The sequence below is a fragment of the Anolis sagrei genome, chromosome 4, assembly GCF_037176765.1.
Source record: "Anolis sagrei isolate rAnoSag1 chromosome 4, rAnoSag1.mat, whole genome shotgun sequence".
NCBI classification, from domain to species: domain Eukaryota; kingdom Metazoa; phylum Chordata; class Lepidosauria; order Squamata; family Dactyloidae; genus Anolis; species Anolis sagrei.
Genome location: NC_090024.1, coordinates 204,375,658 through 204,394,239, shown reverse-complemented (window position 1 = coordinate 204,394,239; position 18,582 = coordinate 204,375,658). Strand labels below are relative to the sequence as shown.

At 42.1% G+C, this 18,582-nt stretch overlaps 1 protein-coding gene across 1 annotated transcript in view; it reads left to right on the top strand.

The window, feature by feature from the left end:
• The first annotated feature begins 7,149 nt into the window (after positions 1 to 7,149).
• Positions 7,150 to 18,582, top strand: part of CSRP1 (cysteine and glycine rich protein 1) — a 32,093-nt gene continuing 20,660 nt past the window's right edge. The window contains exon 1 of the mRNA XM_060772540.2: positions 7,150 to 7,315. The gene's annotated coding sequence lies outside the window, so the exon portion shown is untranslated. The remainder of the gene's footprint in view (positions 7,316 to 18,582) is intronic.

Sequence of the window (18,582 nt, the reverse complement as noted above, 5' to 3'; positions counted from 1 at the left end):
AGATAGTAAACCTGCACTCATCATATTTTGCTGACACAAAGACACCCATTTTTAATGTAAAGATAAACCCTTATTTTCTGAATACGCAGACTTCACTTAGCACTGAACCTGATTTTAAAAGAACCGACCTTTTAAAAATTCAAAGTAAAACTATTTGGTCTCAAGCATTTTTTTCTTTTTATGGACATAACCTCTGAAACTGAATCACCACAATATAAAGATTCATCCATAAAGTTTGTGTGACACTGAACATAATTTTGATAGGTTGTTTTATAATTACTGAATTTCTCAGGTACTAGGGCTGTCCAAACACGGAAAAATTTGTTTCTAAACTCGATTCGTTTTTAGGGGGTTTTTGCGTTTCGTTATTTAAAAGAATTCCGAAATTTTCCTTAAAAAAAGTTCGATATTTATGAAATTTCGGAAATCATAAAACAATTACGAAACAATTACGAATCGATTCGTTAATGGCGGCCGCGATCGCGCAATACGCTAAAAAAACTTCTGAAGCTTCCCTCTCCCTCTGTTGTTGACTGTTGGTGTGATAATTATATTTTTTTCACTGAGAAAACAAACAGCAACCCTAAAACTTGCACCAGACATGCGGAAATAATAACGAAACATTTACAAATCAATAACGAATCAATAACGAAACAATTACGAAACAATTACGAAACGAATTGGAAAAATTCGTTTCATTTTTCAGTTACTCCTGAATGGTTCAATATCGCTTCGTTATCAAAAAAATAACGAATTTTTAACGAATTACGAAATTACGAAATGAAACCGCCCAGCCGTATCAGATACCTATTATCCTTTCCTCAAAGTAATACACAGTTTAAACACTAGGTGGCAAGTGCTCTCTTGAGACTTGTCCAAAATTAGAAAGACAGAAGCAACTGTACACTTACGAATTTGCCAGTCTCAGACAACAACCACAACAACAAAGGTTTCGTGCTACTTTCTTCAGCCAAATAGTACTTGAAATTTGATGTGTATTTCCTAATTTTATATCCTTATTTTTTTTCTTTCCTTTTGTTTTATCCAATTCTGATAACAAAATAAACATCAGTAGTAAATCTAACAAACAACATAAATCTCATGACAATAAACCAAGTGATAACTTATATGTGGCATTACTTATGACAACATATCATCCTGCCCCTGTTTACAAAGCACAAAGAAAATCTAAGAGATCAGTAAACACAATCAATTTAGAAATAGAATAATATGCTTCTTAGAGTGTAATCTTATACATGTTCATTTAGAAGTAAATCCCATCAGTGTGATGGGGCTTATTCCAAAGTATATAAGATTGCACCTTTCTTTCCTTGCTTCTGTATCTGTAAAATAGACCCACATTACATGAGCTCATTGAACATGGTTTCAGTTATGTGTGAAGAGCTTTGAATAGCATAGAATAAACACAGGAAGAGTTAGAAATGTTCAGAGTGATCTCTCTAGGTCTCCATTTTAATTCTATGGTCATTTTTTGCCAGAAGTTGACCACAGAATTGCACTAGAGGCCTAGGGAGAACAGTTCTCTAAGTATTGCTAGGCCCTCCTGCATGGTTATACAGTATGCTTTAGCAAGAAGTCCAAGACACTGCTCAATTCAGGATACTAAAATATGAGTTCAGATTAGACATGAAAATCATATTACATAGATCCCTTGTGTAATATGTGAGCCTACTGTCTATATGTCTTTCCTATTGGTACACAGAATTAGTTTTGCAACTTTAGGATACATCTATGGTGTGGAATTAATGAATTTTGACACCACTTTAACTGCCATGGCTCAATATTATGGAATTATGGGAGCAGTATTTTTGCAAGTTTCATAGCCTTCTCTGCCAAAGAGTGCTGGCGCTCACCAAATTACAAATCTCAGGATTCCCTAGCATTGAGCCATGACAGTTAAAGTGGCATCAAACTGCATTAATTCTAATTATTTCCTTCATTTCTACCCCACCCTTCTCCCACAAGGGGACTAAGTGTAGATGCATCCCTAGAAAATAGGAACAGTGGCACCAGAGGCATTTGTCAGAGGTGGTTTTGATAATTGCTGCCAGCAATTTCACTTATATAGTAAAGGTAAAAGTTTCCCCTGACATTAAGTCTAGTCATGTCTGACTACAGGGTGCTCATCTCCATTTCTAAGCTGAAGAGCTGATGTTGTCCATAGACACCTCCAAGGTCACGTGGCCAGCATGACTGCATGGAGCACAGTTACCTTCCCGCCAGAGTGGTACCTATTGATCTACTCACATTTGCATGCTTTTGAACTGCTAGGTTGGCAGAAGCTGGGGCTAACAGCAGGAGCTCACCCCCTCCCGGGATTTGAATCACCAACCTTTCAGTTAGCAAGTTCAGCAGCTCGGTAGTTTAACTCTCTGCACCACCAGGGGGCCCAGTTCACTGATGTAAGCATCACAAACTATTAATACTCACCTGATATTAAAAATTATGAAACTATACTATGAAATAATATTATTAATCCTGAAATAGCATGGAATTAACTTAGAATAATAGAATGAAAGAGTTGGAAGAGACCTCATGTGCCATCCAGTCCAATCCCCTGCCAAGAAGCAGGAAAATTGCTTTATCATATGATTAAAACTTTACCCTATATAAGACATTTGAATGCAAGGATGATTGTCAACACAGAGGCTTGTAGCACTTATTGGGGAATGGTAACACACATTTTTGTGTTCCTCATGCCAACCTCCAGAGTCGCATCCTATGCCAAAGTCGCATCCTATGCCAAACGATATTCCTCTCTGCTTAACAGACTTAAGACTAACCGGTTTTGGGGCCACTGCTAATACTTTCTGAAGCACGTTGGATTTACAAATATTTTTTAGGAAAGCACCAGTCTCTGATAAACCTAATATTAATCTCATCTAGAGAAGAAATCTTCATGTTTTGATTCAGTCCATTACCAATGATTCCGCTGTGCTGCTCAAATTGGGAGAAACAATAGTTTTGGACCCAAGGGTTTTTTTAATTTTAGATTTCAAGGGACTGTTATGTCCAATTGCATAATTAGGAAAGATATAATAATAATCATCATCATCATCATCATCATCATCATCATCATCATCATCATCATTGAACAAAGTGCAGTGGCTCATTGCTACAAGATCATAGGAACTGTAGCTTTACAAGGCCTTTAGCCTCCCAAAGGATGCTCGTTCCTCACCAAACTCCATGATTTCATAGTACTGAGCCATGACAATTAAAGGGGTGTCACACTGCATTCATTCTACAGTGTAGATGCACCCTAAAGTTAGACATTTTTCATCAATCAAGCAAAAAAATAATTTCAATATTACAATCCAAATATATTTCTGTATCTCTTACAAGGAGATGGTTTAACCCAGAGCTTTCCAAACTGTGTTGGGACACATTAGTGTGTTGGCTGCAGTGTGTAGCCAGTGTGTAACATAACTGAGCCATAACAATTAAAGGAGTGTCACACTACATTCATTCTTCAGCAGTGGTTCCCAACCTGTGGCCTGTGGACCACCAGTGGTCCCCAAGAATGAAAATATAGTCTGCGGCATCACCATTACTATGCTGTTGCCTTGAAACCACGTGGCAACGAGAGTGACTGGTCTCATGAAACCCTCTTATAGTGTCAAGGCAATGGGAGGGGAGAAGCTAACTGCCCATGAAAGATTACTATTAACACATCAGTTCTAGATTATTAAATATGGTTTGCTGTGGGCTAGCAGATGGCGACTACTACGTGGCATATGTTCTGTATTAAAGAGCTGATGTGGTTTATCCAATGCAATTTTCTGAATCATCACCCCAAAAAACCAAACCAAATCCAAAGTTGATTAAAAATTGATTCATAACCCTTTTGGTACTAATATTGGAGAGTGATCCCTGGTCAAAATGTTCCCTGGTCAAGTGGTCTTTGGTCTAAAAAGCTTGGGAACTACTGATCTACAGTAAAGGTAAAAGTTTTCTCTGACATTAAGTCCAGTCATGTCCAACTCTGGGGGGTGGTGCTCATCTCCATTTCTAAGCCAAAGAGATGACATGTCCATAGACACCTCCAAGGTCATGTGGCCAGCATGATGCATGGAGCACTGTTATTTTCGCACCGAAGCGGTACCTATTGATCTATTCACATTTGTATGTTTTTGAACTGCTAGGTTGGCAGAAGCTGGGATTAACCGCAGGAGTTCACCCTGCTTCCCGGATTCGAAACGCAAACCTTTTGGTCAGCAAGTTTAGCAGCTCAGCAGTTTAACCTGTTGCACCACCAGGGTGTCCTACAGCATAGATGCACCCTAAAGTTAGACATTTTTCATCAATCTTGCTTCCGGAGCAGAAGTGGAAGGTTAAACTATTGTGCAGATCAGCACTTTTCAAACTGTGAATCAGGACACATTACTGTATTCTGCTATGTGTAATAAGTGTGCCACGCAAAGGTAAGGGAAAATCTTTATGTTTCTGTGAAATAAACAATAAATCCTATATTTCTTAAAAAAATATAAAGGCTTTCATGAAATACATTTTATCTTTTGATATTACAGTTCATATATGTGTCTGTAGCTCTTACAAGGAGACAACCTAGAGTTTTCCAAACTTGTGTTGGGACACATTATAGTGTAGTGTTTCTCAACCTTCCTAATGCTGTGACCCCTTAATACAGTTTCTCATGTTATGGTCACCCCCAACCATAAAATTATTTTCATTGCTATTTTATAACTGTAATTTTGCTACTGTTATGAATCGTAATGTAAATATCTGATATGCAAGACGTATTTTCATTCACTGGACTTTGTCATTTGGGAGTTGTAGTTGCGCACTGTGAATGCAAACAATGATGGATCTGGACCAAACTTGGTATGCATATCTGATATGCCCAAATTTGAATACTGGTGGGTTTTGAGGGGAATTGGCCTGGACATTTTGGAGTTATAGGTACTAGCATTTATAGTTCACCTACAATCAAAGAGCATTCTGAACTCCACCAACGCTGGAATTGAACCAAACTTGGCACACAGGATTCCCATGACCAACAGAAAATACTGGAAGGGTTTGGTGGGCATTGGCTTTGAGTTTTACAGTTGTAGTTCACCTACATCCAGAGAGCACTGTGGACTCAAACAATGATGGATCTGGACCAAACTTGGCACAAATACTCAATATGCCCAAATATGAACACTGGCGGAGTTTGGGGAAAATAGACCCTGACATTTGGGAGTTGTAATTGTTGGGATTACAACTATAGTTCACCTACAATCAAAGAACGTTCTGAACCCCACCAACGACAATATTGGATCAAACTTCCCACACAGAACCCCATGACCAATAGAAAATACTGTGTATTTTGATGGTCTTTGGAAACGCCTCTGACAGCTCCCTTGTGACTCCCCAGGGGTCCCGACCTCCAGGTTCAGAAACAATGTATTCGTGTGTTGGATGCAGTATGTAGGTGTGTCATGTGAACATAACAGAAACCTATAAGTCTACGTGAAACATGCAGTAAATCATATGTTTTATAATACATATAAATGAAATGTTTTCATCAGATGTTGTGTTCCCAAACATTTCGTCATTACAATTTATGTATGTGCTGGCGTGGTATCACTTATAAGGGGTTGGTTTAACTTCGGATTCACAAGCAAAGCTAAATACCTGTGTCCTGAAATGATGCAGGTCTAAAATGTGTGTCCTCCCAACCCTGTTATATGCCTGCGAAACGTGGACTGCCTACAGATGTCACCCTCAACTCCTGGAACAATTCCATTCGCATTGCCTCCGAAAAATCCTGCAGATCTCTTGGGAAGACAGGTGGAGAAATGCCAGCGTGCTGGAAGCACAGACCACCAGCACTGAAGTGATGCTCCTACACCATCAACTCCACTGGACTGGCCACGTTCAAAGCAGTTACTATACCCCCAACTCAAGAACGTAAAATGGAATGATGGTGGACAGAGATTTAAAGATGAGCAGGCTGTTAGGAATTGTCGGAGTTGAAGGCCGAACAGGGTATAGGGTTATGGCCTGTGTTGGACGGGGTCGCACTCCCCCTGAAGACGCAGGTTCGCAGCTTGGGTGTGACCCTGGATTCTTCGCTAAGCTTGGAACCCCAGGTTTCAGCGGTTTCCAGGGGAGCATTTGCACAATTAAAACTTGTGCGCCAGCTGCGCCCGTATCTTGGGAAGTCTGACTTGGCCACGGTAGTCCACGCTCTTGTCACATCCCGTATAGATTACTGCAACGCGCTCTACGTGGGGTTGCCCGTGAAGACTGCCCGGAAGCTTCAGATGGTCCAGCGTTCGGCAGCCAGGTTGTTAACGGGAGCGGCTCTCAGGGAGCACACCACCCCTCTGTTGAGCCAGCTCCACTGGCTGCCAATTCGCTACCGGGCACAATTCAAGGTGCTGGCTTTAGCCTATAAAGCCCTAAACGGTTCCGGCCCCACCTACCTCTCCGAACGCATCTCCTCCTATGAGCCGGCAAGGACGTTAAGATCGTCCGGGGAGGCCCTGCTCTCGGTCCCGCCAGCGTCACAAGCGCGGTTGGCGGGGACGAGAGACAGGGCCTTCTCGGTGGTGGCCCCTCGGCTGTGGAATGCCCTACCCGTGGACATCAGGCAGGCCCCTTCGCTGTTAGCGTTCCGGAGGAGGACCAAGACGTGGCTCTACGAACAGGCATTCGGTCAACAATGCAATTAAACTTACAATGACGGCATTATTGAACAAGGAACGGCTAAAGGATTATGAGAACGAGATCTGATTTCACTCAGGCGTAGATGATTATCTGTTATATGTTGTGTATGTTATGTCCTATTTATTGTAATTGTTATTAATCGCACTGTAAACCGCATAGAGTCGCCGTAAGGCTGATATATGCGGTATAGAAGAAAAGCAAATAAATAAATAAATAAATAAATAAATCCAAAGCACCTGGAGGGCCGAAGTTTGCCCATGCCTGGAGGCTCAGGCTCCTGGGGCTGGCCCTAGATCAGCCAGCCTGGCCCAGAGCAGCTCTTAGGGGATACAATGCCCCCCTTTCTGCCCGCTCCTCCGGGCTGGCTTTCTCAGGAAGCATGACATCAGCCCCTTTGTGCGGCGGAGGCCGCGGGGGAAGGCGCCAGAAAGCGGGGCCGTCCCTCCCTGGCTTCGGGCGGCTGGGTGTTGCTCGGGGACCGCCTTCTCCCGAGGAGAGAACAAAACAACCCCTCCCTCGAGGCTGCAGCCAGGACAGTCTGGGCGGCGGCCGGACACCGAAAAGGAGAGCGGCGGCAGCACCACCACCACCACCGGGGATCAGCCAGAGCAAGAGCCAGGTGAGCGCCTCCTCGCCTTCCCTCCCATCCAAAGAGCTGTGCCCGCTCCTGCCAGTTAGGAAAGTCCCAGGAACTGCCGCCTCATCTAAATCAAGAAGTACATGGGAAATCCCAGTTCGGGGAAGGAAAAACTTTCAAAAAGTAGGAGCAGAAGGTTCTCTTCGGGCCCTTCCACACAGCCCAATTTCCCAGAATATCAAGGCAGACAATCCCACACTATCTAAGCATGGACTCAGATAACCCAGTTCAAAGCAGATATTGTGGGATTTTCTGCCTTGATTTTCTGGGGTACAGGGCTGTGTGGAAGGGCCCCTCATCCACTAGAGAAAAAAATCAACTTAAAATCCGGTTTCTGCCTCCTGCAGAACTCTAGAGTTTATAGTTTACTGATGCTGTTAAAGACACCTCCCTAAACTACAAACTCCAGAATTCTGCAGGAGGAAGAAACCGGATTTTAAGTGGATTTTTCCTCTAGTGTGATGAAGTAGCAAGGGTGCAGTCTCTACACTGTAGAATGAATGCAGTTTGACACCACTTTGACTGCCAGGGCTCCGTGCAATGTCACACTGGGATTTGTAGCTTGGTGAGGCACCAGACCTTGTAAAACTATATCTTCCAGGATTCCAAAGTGGTGTTAGACTGTATTAATTCAACAGTGTAGATGCACTCACTGTTTGGGAAGCAGCCCTGGTTGGTCACACAGCAATTTATTTGTTGTATGGGATGCATCTACAGTAGGCATGGGCAAACTTGGGCCCACCAGGTGTTTTGGACTTCAGCTCCCACTATTCCTAACTGCCTCAGGCCCCAAACTTGGAGGGCCCAAGTTTGCCCATACCTGCTCTACAGCAGGAGTTCCCAAACCTTGATTGCCAGGTTTTTGGACTTCAGCTCCCAGAAGCCCAAGCCAACATAGCCAGTTGTCAGGAATTCTGGGAGTTGGTGATCAAATTGTCTGTAAGACTAGTTTACATGTTGGTTTTCAGATATATAGAAGTAAGCAAAACCTTTTGAGTGCAGATGTCCTGGCTCCCAAAAGAAGCATGCTTGGAATCTAGGTGTGTGTGGCATTGTTTTCTTATGGGTTGTGTGATGTGACTTCTCTTATTTGTGTCACTGGAATATTGGTCAGTGTCTCAACTCAATATGAAACATGAGAGTTCTAATGTGGGACTCTTCAGTCAGAAAACTGCTTCTGCCTCAAACATCTTCAGAGTGTGTGTGCCGCTCCTTTTTTTGAATGAGAGCTGCAGCCAATACATTTGATCCGCACGCTTCTGGTTGATTCAGGAACTACGTTGTCGGAAGGGTGACTCAGAGCAATATGGGTGTGTTTGTTTTAGGCTGATAAACTTTAGGGGCCTGACTTCCGGCCTTCTCATAAACCAGTGGTTCTCAACCTTCCTAATGCTGCAACCACTTAATACAGTTTCTCATGTTGTGGTGACCCCCAACTATAAAAATTATTTTCATTGCTATTTCATAATTGTAATTTTGCTACTGTTATGAATTTTAATGTAAATATCTGATATGCAGGATATATTTTCATTCACTCGACCAAATTTTGCACAGATATCTGATGTGGCCAAATTTGAATACTGATGGGATTGGAGGGGGGATTGATTTTGTAATTTGGGAGTTTTATTTGCTGGGATTTATAGTTCACCTTCAACCAAAGAGCATTCTGAATTCCACCAATGACAAAACGGAAACAAACTTGGCACACATAACTCCCACCACCAACAGAAAATACTCGAAGGTTTTGTAGGGCATTGACCTTGAGTTTTAAAGTTGTAGTTCACCTACATCCAGAGAGCACTGTGGACACAAATTAAGATGGATCTGGACCAAACTTGGCGCAAATACTCAATATGCCCAAATGTGAACACTGGTGGAGTTTGGGGAAAATAAATCTTGACATTTGGGAGTAATCGTTGCTGGGATTTATAGTTCATTTATAATCAAAGAGCATTCTGAACTCTGCCAACTATAGAATTGGGCCAAATTTCCCACAGAGAACCCCCATGACCAATAGAAAATACTGTGTTTTCCCCTGGTGACCTTCCCCCAGGGGTCCCGATCACCAGGTTGAGAAACGCTGTCATAAACTATGATATGTGCAAGAAGCACAGAGGTTGCTTCAGCACAGCCATATAGCACAGAATATCAAGGCAGAAAATCCCACAATATCTGCTTTAAACTGAGTTATCTGCGTCCGCACTGCCATATATTCCAGTTCAAAGCAGAAAATGTGGGATTTTATTCAGCTGTGTGGAAGGGGCCTGAGCAAGAGTTTTCTATTACCTTTAGTCCAACCCTCTTTTCAATAACGGAAATTTAGAAATCTATGGTAGATATCGGTGTTGCTGAAAGAACTCAAGCCAGAGCTTGCAAAAATCACTTTTTACCACAAATCCCAGTATCCAGTAAGCATAGTCATATTGGCTGGAGGTTTCTGAGAATTGATTTTTAAAAAATGGTTCTTAACAGTTCACAGTACTTTCCAAGCTTTCTGTCCAACAAAAGACAGTTTCCATCCAGAGGCATGATTCCGTTGTCTTATCCTGAAACAGAGCAGCTATGACTGCATACAGTAATCCATTTGTGATTACAATATTATAGAAACATAATGGGACATATAGCATGGCACATTGGTAGTACTGATTTTCCATGTAGATTGAAACAATTGGATGAAATATTTTTGGCCTTAATTATTTGGCTCTAATTAGGTTGGTTGGGCAAAGTTTGCATAAGAGTAGGAGCTCTTCTGTCTGGCTTGCTGTGAGTTTTTTGGGCTGTATGGCCATGTTCAAGAAACATTCTCTCCTGATGTTTCACCCACATCTATGGCAGGCATCCTCATAGGTTGTGAGGTCTGTTGGAAACTAAGCAAGTGGGGTTTATATATCTGTGGAATGTCCAGGGTGGGAGAAAGAACTCTTGTCTTTTTGATGCATGTGTGAATGTGGCCACCTTTTATAGCATTTAATGGCCTCGCACCTTCAAAGCCTGTCTGCTTCCTGCCTGGGAGGATTCTTTCTTCGGAGGTGTTAGCCGGTCCTGATTGTTTCCTGTCTGGAATTCCCCTGTTTTCTGAGTATTGTTTTTTTTCTATCCTGATTTTAGAGTTTTTAAATAAGTTTACCCAGATTTTGTTCATTTCCATGCTTTCTTCCTTTCTGTTGAAATTGTCCACATGCTTGTGGATTTCAGTGGCTTCTCTGACATGGTGGTTGTCAAGAGTGGACAGCTTTTCTGTGTTCTCAGATAATATGTTGTGCCCATGTTGGTTCATCAGGTGCTCTGCTATGACTAATTTTTCTGGTTGACGTAGTCTGCAGTGCCTTTCATATCCCTTGATTCATGTCTGGGCAATGCTGTGTTTGGTGGTCCCTATGTAGACTTATCCACAGCTGTGGGCAAAACATCAGGAGAGAATGCTTCTGGAACATGGCCATACAGCCCAGAAAATTCACAACTCAGTGATTCCGGCCATGAAAGCCTTCAATAACACATTGAGCTCTTTTGTTTGTTGATAAGTGCCCTAAAGGTATTGTTTCTACAGCTGTAATGATCAGCTGTCAGTTTTATTCAGTGACAGTTGCATCCTGAAATTGTTCCGTACTCCCTACTTGGAACAAACTTTCAGGGCATTGAACCGAGCTGGATATCTGTTAAGTTCTTATGCTGCTCTGCAAAAGAAAGAGAAAGAAAGAAAGAAAGGAGAAAGGAAGGAAAAAGGGCTAGCTGGCCGAAGTGGCATTAATGCAGGAATGTGCATACATTCCTGACTCCAAGCTCTGTGTACAATATGGGTGGTGCCCAACTCCCAATGAAGTGCCCCATAAAACCCTTTTAGAGTTTAATGGAGCTGAAATGTACTTTTTAGGTGTTAGTAGGGAAGAGGCATGGGGAACCTGTGCACATTTCTTTGTGCATGTTTGCTTTCTTCTTGCAAGTTTTTTTTAAAAAAAACAGTAAAAGAAGAACACCAGCAAAAACTGTATTCCATACATGTTTGCAAATCTTGTTTCCTGTTATATCTTGAGTTTTCTAGTTTATCATTCTCCCCCCCCCCCCCACCTCAATGATTTAAATGCCCGTTTTAGCACAGGAACTACAAGATAGTGAGTTCCTGGTAGTTCAGACTAACTCACTGCACCCAGAACTGAATATACATATTTCCTAGTTATTTCTTTAAAGCCTGGAAGTGCCTTTGTATGATTTGTGTTGGAAATCCTCTTCTCTGTACCAAGAAATGAAAAACCAGTTCATATTTAAGTGAATTGTGAAAAGATACTACATAGTCAACAGAGTGGGATGTGGCATTACTTGTTTTGTCTTCTTCATATTGCTTTGTCTGGATGAATAGCTGTTTACTTAAGAATTTGACTGTTTTTTTAGTACTAAGGAATGCCCATTTATGGTAAAGTATGCTATTACTCAATGGTCTAATAATTACACGGGTGTCTAGATTCCTTCCTTAGAAGTCTAAGCTTGGAACCTGTCTGACTACAACTATACATTCTATGACAATCACTGCAAAAAAATTAAATGCTGAGTTTGCACAGAACATTTCTTTGTCCATGAAATGTTGTGATTCATTATCTCTGGACAATTGTTTTAGATGGTGTGGAAAGGTGGTTTCAGAACCCAGTCATAAATCCATTAAAACTTCATTCAATTTGGCCATTAGACTATGTACTCTCTATTTCTATTTCACCATCCACAATATTAGTGACATGTAACAAATTAATAAAATCTGAAGGGGACCATAATAAAAATAGAAATTATAGGTTGAGCATCTCTAATCTGAAATGCTTGGGACCAGAAGTATTCTGTGTTTTGGATTTGTTTTTGAATACTATACACAACAAGATAACATATACATAATGAGATAACTTGGAGATAGGATCCCAGTCCAAACACAAAATTCCTTTATACACCTTGTATGCATAGTCTGAGGATAATTCTATGTACAGTCAGGCCCGTAGCCAGGATTTTGGGGGGGGGGGGGCTGAGTCTGAGTGAAAGAGGGTCTAGCCTAGCAAACCTTTTGTATCATTACCCCAATACCCCCATGCATATGTGATATATTGAGTATGGTGATCAGATCATGATATGAATAAACATAACAGTTTAAATAATGCACCAGTAAGGCCTTTTCGCGAACCACCATGAGAATTTCGAGGGGGGGGGGCTGAAGCCCCTCACCCCCCCCCCCCCCCCGGCTACATGCCTGTGTACAGTATGTTTAGTAATTTTGCACATGAAACAAAGTTCGGGCACATTGAACCATAAGAAAACAAATCTGGCATTAGCTCCACCACCCACATGGACAATTTTGGAATTTGGATCACTTCAGGTTTTGTATTTCCAGATACGGGACACTCATCCTGTAATATGTTTCAGTGCATTAGAGTGTCCAAGGGGGATATAAATGGTGCAATGGCTGCCATGTTTGAATTTGGTTGAAAAGATCTCAGTACACAAGAAAGGTAATGAAATGAAAGCAGTATATGTTTTCATATAGTGGGCCGTTTTACAGTGAACAGTAATGTGGAATTGATTGGGATTCTTTGAACCGCCTTAGAGGTGGCAGCGTGTCCTGACTGCCCAGCCACACTGAATACAGTTTGATGCCACTAGACAGCCACCCTATGAGGACCCCCCTTCCCATTGGTGTGATTGTTCCCCGCTGCAACAGTTACTGAGCACTCAGGAAGCTAGGAGAGGAGCAGAGGAAAAGCTCCATCTCTCCCTTCTGTCCCATGCAGTCTCCTAGGACGTTTCCTCACCAGTCCAGCGACTGATGGGTACTCTGCCCCATCCCATGATGTCACTGGACTTCCAACAAAGGCCCCATTCACAATGGGAGTGGAAGCATCATACAACACTTCCCTCCCAACACAGAACCCTGTCTGTGTTCGGCACTTGGGCAATGCTTCCCAAATGTGATGGGAAAATCATTGTCACAAGGGAGCAGTATGATGGATTCACCCTGCTGCCCCTCTCTTTCTTTGGTGAAGAGAGACACTTTGCCTGGCTCATGGGATAACATAGTTAGTGGATTTTCATGGTCAAGTGCAGTATCGAACTCTGGTCTGTAGAGTTGTACTCCAATGCACAAATCAATACCCCTTTGTTTTCTTCAATTCCCAGGAATCAAAGAATGTTGTCCTGGGAGTTTAACACTACACACTATAGAGCTGTGATTGCATGCTTTTGTATGAAGCAGCTTGGTTCAGAGGTCTGATGTTTGATCTACATGGGATCTTCATCCAACTCTGCCACGTGGCTTTCAGGCAAACATTGTCCAGATAGTGTACAAAATCCTAAGGGACCACACAAGTTGACAGTAGCCTTGCTCACTCCTCTTCCATGTGTGGTCCAAGAGCCACACATGCAATGCAAACATAAAGACTCTTCTCAGCCACATCAGCAACCTGCCAGGACCAGGCAGCCACAGATGGGAGTTCTCCTATCAGGCTTCTTCAACTACAGCCCTTTTAGTGTTTGGGCCAACTCCCAGAAGCCCTAGCCAGGAATTGTGGGGCCGCAAGTCTAAATCACTTGAAGGTCTGCAGTTTGAAGATGTTTCGTTGAATGCATTATCTTAGTCCCAAGGGCTCCCAGCAGATCACGCCTGGGCATGAGCAGATGTTGGAAGGAGCTCCTTCTGAATGTGTAGGCACTGACTAAAGCTCTCTGGCAGAGAATTATAAATATCCTCTCTGAACTGCAAACCCCAGGATTCCATATGACATTGCCATGCTAGTTAAAGTAGAATATAACAGCATTGCAATCAGGATCTGTGGGAGTTATCTTAAAGTCAGGAAACCACACCCAAGAGTGGATAATTTGTAGAGCATATGGATCTGAATGATCTGACCAGGGGAAATCCTTGCCCGCTAAAATGTTTACTTTACCATACAACAATAATGGCTCACAATGGTGTATTGCTGCTGGGAATATCGATCTCAGTGTTTCTCAACCTGGGGGTCGAGACCCCTGGGGGGGTTGTGAGGAGGTGTCAGAGGGGTCGCCAAAGACCATCAGAAAACACAGTATTCTGATGGTCACAGGGTTCTGTGTGGGAAGTTTGGTCGAATTGTAACATTGGTGGGGTTCAGAATGCTCTTTGATTGCAGGTGAACTATACATCCCAGCAATGACAACCCCCAAATGTCAAGGTCTATTTTCTCCAAACTCCACCAGTGTTCACATTTGGGAATATTGAGTATTCATGCCAAGTTTTGTCCAGATACATCATTATTTGAGTTCACAGTGCTCTCTGGATGTAGGTGAACTTACAGCTCCCAAACTCAAGGTCAATGCCCACCAAACCCAGTATTTTCTGTTGTTCATGAGAGTTATGTGTGCCAAGTCCAGTTCAACTGCATCGTTGGTGGAGTTCAGAATGCTCTTTGATTTTAGTTGAACTATAAATTTCAGCAATTACAATCCCCAAATGACAAAATCAATCCCTCCCCTCAACCTCACCAGTATTCAAATTGGGGTGTATTGGGTATTTGTGCCAAATTTGGTCCAGTGAATGAAAATACATTCATTTATATAGGATTCATAACATTAGCAACATTACAGTTATGAAGTTGCAACAAAAATAATGTTGTGGTTAGGAGTCACCAGAACATGAGGAGCTGCATTAAGGGGTCACAGCATTCGGAAGGTTGAGAACCACTGATCTATCTCCTTCTGTACCTTCAATTATGCAGATTGCAGCTAAGCTTAGAGGGAATTGAAAAACCTGAAAGGGGTTGTGGTGATAGAATGAGAAACACCTTCAAAGCATATTCATTACAGTGTTGTAGAAGAACGAAAACATATAGAACTTAAAAGTGGCAGTTACACATTGCCAGGAAGAATGATGTCATTTCCCTTTTCTTTTTTTCTCTTTGGCCCCAGGTCACAAATATGACTAAGCCTTGTTGCACCAAAACTATCACTTTCGTTGCAATTTACATTTAAAGCAGGGTGAGCACTTGTTTAAGGGAAGATGATTGGGGAATGCTAGTATTGGCCCCGCATTGACATAAATTAGTCAGTCTTTACTTTCTCACCCCACAGTTTACTCATAAGCCAACCTGAATCCCATTAACATTAATGGGGCTAAACTGAATTAAATCCAATTACTTAACTCGGTTATAGACTTGAACATTATTTAATCTCTTGTTTTTCTGGACTGCTGTGTAACTTGCCGTGCTCTTCAACAGCATGGAGACATGGCATAACAACAACAACAGCAACAACATTTAAAGTAAAAACTCAGAGAGCAAAAGGTAATGACAAAACTTTTCCTTATCAGGGTATTTTGGCTCCTCCAGCCATGGAAATCCACTAGGTGGTTTTCTTCAAGTAAGAAAGCAATGCTTTCTTACTTGAGGAATATTTCCTTTCTGCGTTCATCTATGTTGCTAGTTTAACCAGTCTAGTCACTGCTAGGCTGAAGATGATTTTACTGCACTCCAGGCTCACATCTTAGAATATACTTTTGAATTCCATGTATCTGTTGTTTAATGGTTGTACACACTCTCGCAGCCTCAGAGGAAGACAAGGATAACTTTCCTCTGCACAAATTCTGACAAGAAAATCCTGCAATTGGTTTTTCTTAGGGCAGCTAGTGTGGCAAAGTGGTTTGAATGTTAAAACTATGACTCTGGGGGCTAGGGTTCAATTTCTCATGCAGCCATGGAATCCACTGGGTGACCTTGGGCAAGTCACATACTCTAAGCCCCAGAAAACTCCATGATAGTTTTACCTCAGTTTGCCATAAGTCAGAAGCAACTACTACCACCACTACCATTACTACACTCAAATGGATGTAAAAAATCTTCCTACTCTAGATTTCAAGGAAGAGAGAAATTGCTTTGCTTCCATCCTATTGTCCAGTGAAATTAACCATTATATGGTGCAAAAACCTCTGCATCCTTTTCCACATCTTAAACAATATGAATGAGAGCTGATCTTGTAATGTTTTTGTTGTTTCATAGAAACATAGAGTTGGAAAAGACCATAAGTGCCACCTAGTCCAAACCACTGCCATGCAGGAAAAGCATAATCAAAGTATCCCTGACAGATGGCCATCCAGCCTCTGTCTAAAAGTTTCCAGGAAAAGTTTCCAAGGCAGAGAGTTCCACTGTTGAACAGCTCGTATGGTCAGGAAGTTCTCCCTAATGTTCAGGTAGAATTGCCTTTCCTGTAATCTGAACCCATTGTCCCTAGTCCTAGTTTCAAGGGCAGCAGAAAACAAGTCATCTCCCCCTTTTTTCTGACACCCTTTCACATATTTATATATGGCTATCATGTCTCCTCTCTACCTTTTCTTCTGCAGGCTCAACATACCCAGTTCTTTAAGACGCTTCTCATAGGGCATGGTCTTCAGACCTTTCATCATTTTAGTCACCCTCCTCTGAAAACCTTCTAGTTTGTCGATATCTCTTTTGAACTGTAGTGCCCAGAATTGGACATGGCATTCCAGGTGAGGTCTAATCAGAACAGAATACGAGGGCACCATGACTTCCTTCCATCTAGATACTATACTCCTTTTTATGCAACCCAAAATCCCATTGGCTTTTTAGCTGCTGCATCACATTGTTAGCTCATGTTCAATCTGTTGTCCATGAAGACTCCCAAGATTTTTCCCACATGGATTGTTGTCGAGCCAGGCATTACCCATTCTGTATCTTGGCATTCCCTGTTTTTTTTCTTCTGCCTAAGTATAGCATCTTACATTTGTCCTTGTCGAAATTCAGTTTGTTAGTTTTGGCCCAACTCTCTAATTTGTTCAGGTTATTTTGAATTCTGATCATGCTCTCTGGAGTATTAGCTATCCCTCCTAATTTGGTGTCATCTGCAAACTTGATAAGTATGCCTTCTATACCGTCATCCAAGTCATTAATAAAGATGTTGAACAGAACTGGGCCCAGGACTGAACCCTGCGGCACCCCACTAGTCACTTCTTTCCAGGATGAAAAGGAACTCTTGGTGAGCACCCTTTGGGTTCAGTCACTTAACCAATTACAGATCCACCTAATAGTAGTATTACCTTGCCCACATTTGACTAGTTTACTTGCAAGAAGGTCATGGGGGACTTTGCCGAAGGCCATACTGGAATCAAGATTATTTAAGGACCAAGCCAGAATAATATCCCCCCACATTTTTAAAAATGCTAATATCAGCTTCATTGAATTCTGATTAGGACTACAGCTTTAGAAGAGTAGGTTTTCGGTTTTTGTGACCAAAATCCCTGACCTCATCACTGTTATCAAAAATTATAATTTGACTTGTAGCATCTCAGCATAAAGGAAAGAACAAAGAACAAGGCACACGTTTCAAGCCCCTGCCAAGAGAAGACCAGCATTTTCATTTGATCAAGGTCCCATTCACACTACACAGTTACAGTGCTTCGATTCCACTTCAACTCAGTGCTGCGGTTCACAGGATTCCAAAAGACTGAAAGGAAGGAAGAGGTATTTAGGATTCTCGAACAAAGAGCTCTAGTGCCTCACTGAAAAGTAGAACACAATGGGCCCATTGTATGTCCTGGGCTTTAGTGCCAAAATATGTAGTGAAATGGTTAACAATTCAAATGAATGCCAGAGAGAGCCCCAGAATCTGTGAAAAGTCAGTGGCTATATATTTATTTATTTACAGTTCTTATATTCCGCCCTTCTCACCCCGCAGGGGACTCAGGACGGATTACAGTAAACACATATATGGCAAACATTCAATGCCAGTTTGACAAACAACATTTAACAGACAAAGGCTATTTAACTTTTTTTTCTGGCCGCCAGGGGAGCTGCTGCTTTTCATCGTCCATCAACGACACCGATGAAGTTCTTCCGCATTCCACATTCCCCGGAGTCTTCTTTCTTTATGGCCTCATAAATTAGTTAAATTTAGCCTCCCACACAAGGTGGTGCCTTATTTTCCTACTTGACAGATGCAACTGTCTTTCGGGTTGCAAAGGTCGACAACGGGCTACACAATGGCTGGACACCCACTCCAGCCCGGGCTGGCTTCGAACTCATGACCTTTTGGTCAGAGTGATCTTAATGCAGCTGACACTCAGCCAGCTGCGCCACAATCCCGGTAGCAAGGCATACCTACACTTCAGCATAGTGCTCACTGCATGGCAAAATTAAGGTTTGCTTTTTGAGGTTTGCTCTCTGAATGTTTTGAATTCATAGTTAATAGAATCTATGAATATGGAGGCCATATTATAGTTGTGTGTGTGAAAGAGCCAT